A 3170-nucleotide genomic window follows, 5' to 3' on the forward strand; every position below is an offset into this window, starting at 1 on the left:
TATATATATATACATATATATATATATATATATATATATATATATATATATATATACATATATATATATATATACATATATATATATATATACATATATATATATATATATATATATATATATATATACATATATATATATATATACACATATATATATATATATATATATATACATATATATATATATATATATATATATATATATATATATATATATACATATATATATATACTATACTGTCTCAGAAAATTTGAATATTGTGATAAAGTTCTTTATTTTCTGTAATGCAATTAAAAAAACAAAAATGTCATACATTCTGGATTCATTACACATCAACTGAACTATTTCAAGCCTTTTATTATTTGAATATTGCTGAATTTGGCTTACAGCTTAAGAAAACTCAAAAATCATATCTCAAAATATTAGAATATCATGAAAAAGTATACAAGTAGGCTATTCAACTAATCACCTGAATCATCTAATTAACTCGAAACACCTTGCGAGGGTTTCCTGAGCCTTAAAAACACTCAGCTTGGTTCAGTAAACTAAATCACAAGTATGGGGAAGACTGCTGATCTGACTGCTGTCCAGAGGACCATCATTGATACCCTCCATCCGGAGGGTAAGACACAAAAACAAATTTCTCAAAGAGCAGGCTGTTCACAGAGTGCAGTTTCAAAGCATATCCACAAAAAGTCTGTTGGAAGGGAAAAATGTGCCCGGAAACGCTGCACAACCAAGAGAGATGACCGCAGCCTTAACAAAATTGTGAAGAAGAGCCGCTTCCAGAATTTGGGGGAGCTTCAAAGACAGTGGGCTGAAGCTGGAGTCCAGGTATCAAAAGCCACAGTTCACAGACGTGTCCGGGAAATGGGCTACAATAGCCGTATTCCCATGGTCAAGCCACTTCTGAACTCAAGACAACGGAAGAAGCGTCTGACTTGGGCTATGGAGAAGAAGCACTGGACAGTTGCAGAGTGGTCCAAAGTCCTCTTTTCAGACGAAAGCAAGTTTTGCATTTCATTTGGAAGTCAAGGCGCCAGAGTCTGGAGAAAGGCTGGAGAGGAGCAAAATCCAAGTTGCTTGAAATCCAGTGTGAAGTTCCCGCAGTCAGCAATGGTTTGGGGAGCCATGTCAGCTGCTGGTGTTGGTCCACTGTGTTTCATCAAGTCCAGAGTAAATGCAACTGTGTACCAAGAGATTTTAGAGCACTACATGCTTCCATCTGCTGAAAAGCTCTATGGAGATGAGGATTTCATTTTCCAGCATGATCTGGCACCTGCCCACAGTGCCAAAACCACCATAACTGGTGCACTGACCATGGCATCACCGTCCTTGATTGGCCTGCTAATTCCCCTGACCTGAACCCCATCGAGAATTTGCGGGGTATAGTTAAGAAGAAGATGAAAGACACCAGACCTACAAATGCAAATGAGCTGAAGGCCGCTATCGAAGCATCCTGGGCATCAATAACACCACAGCAATGCCACAGGCTGATTGCCTCCATGCCACGCCGGATTGATGCAGTAATCCGTGCAAAAGGATTCCCAACCAAGTACTGAGTCTATCCATTGACATTTTCAAACGTTTGATTTAGTTTTGCTGTTATAAAATTATTTTTTTACTTGGTCTGAGGAAGTATTCTAATATGATGAGATAGGATTTTTGAGTTTTTTTCAGCTGTAAGCCAAAATCAGCAATATTCAAATAATAAAAGGCTTGAAATAGTTCAGTTGATGTGTAATGAATCCAGAATGTATGACATTTTTGTTTTTTTAATTGCATTACAGAAAATAAAGAACTTTATCACAATATTCTAATTTTCTGAGACAGTCCAGTATATATAGATACATACAGTACTGTAATCATACCTGTCAACCTCCATGGCTCCATGCCAGAACAAACAGTCATATTTTCCCGTACTAAATACAAAATAATCGTACACCATATATATATATATTTTTTTTTTTTTTCCAGAATAATGCATGATGGGGAAATCCCCAGGCTGCAGACGCATGCTCACAGTAGCATCAAACTGCTCGCTTCGTTTGCAACGAAAAAAAAAACATACCGAGATGGAGGCTTCAGCGGCGAACTCCTTTGACTTGATTGATTTGCCGTTTCGTGATAGTCGGTGTATAACGGATGGTACCCGTCATTGACAAATTTGCGTTTTTACGTACAGATTTCCTTGTACGCCGTACTCGTCTTAAAATGCATAAAAAACGTACTTTGTACGGCTGTTTTGCTATTGCTAACTAGTTTAGTGACTATGTGTGTGCGCGCGCGTGTGTGAGCAGTGATTCTTCTTCAAAATGATCCAATATTTAATTAAATTAAAATATGATCCATTATTTGCCATTTTTATCAGACATATTAAATCTAATGATAATATATATCACCTGAGTTGAAGAAGATCATGCAGGACATGCGACCCTTAAGGACCAGAATGCCAAAGTCTGTTTTAGGTGGATAGAGAAGCTATAAAACTCACCTTCCTTTGAGTTGTTTGAGTATCTGGAGCATCCCATTTTGGGGTGAGATTACATTTTCAGAATGGCCAGAAAAAGATAACTTTTATTTGAACTCGATAATCTATTTTTGTTCTAAGAAATGCAGGCTTTTCCATGCAAGAATTTGCCAAGCAACTAAAGATCTCCGACAATGGCATGTACTACTCCCTTTATAGAACAGCACATACAGCCTTTAAACAGAGTAGAATAATGAAATGGAAGGCTGCAAAACCAAGCAAAAGGACAAGTACATTAGAGTCTCCTGTTTTAGAAATAGTCACCTTACACGTCCTCAACTGGCATCTCGGTTAAATAGTACTCACAAAACACCAGTGTCAATATCTACGGTGAATAGGCGACTCAGAGATACTGACCTTCAAGGCAGAGTGGCAAAGAACAAGCCTTATCTGAGACCGGCCAAAACAAGGAAGAGATCAATGTCGGCAAAAGAACAAATACATTGGAGAACTCAATGTGACTTTTTGGCAAAAGCACAAAATTGGCTGTGTGACCCCAAATATTTAACTGTAGTGTGTAATGAATCACACAAATAAATTATTTCCCTAAATCATTTGAAAACCCTTTATTACATTAGACAATTAATGACTAAGCATCTCACAACAAAGTGAGTACATCCCCTACATTCTTCTACGA

The sequence above is a fragment of the Urocampus carinirostris genome, chromosome 4 (assembly GCF_059441175.1).
Source record: "Urocampus carinirostris isolate Australia breed hairy pipefish chromosome 4, RoL_Ucar_1.0, whole genome shotgun sequence".
NCBI lineage: Eukaryota > Metazoa > Chordata > Actinopteri > Syngnathiformes > Syngnathidae > Urocampus > Urocampus carinirostris.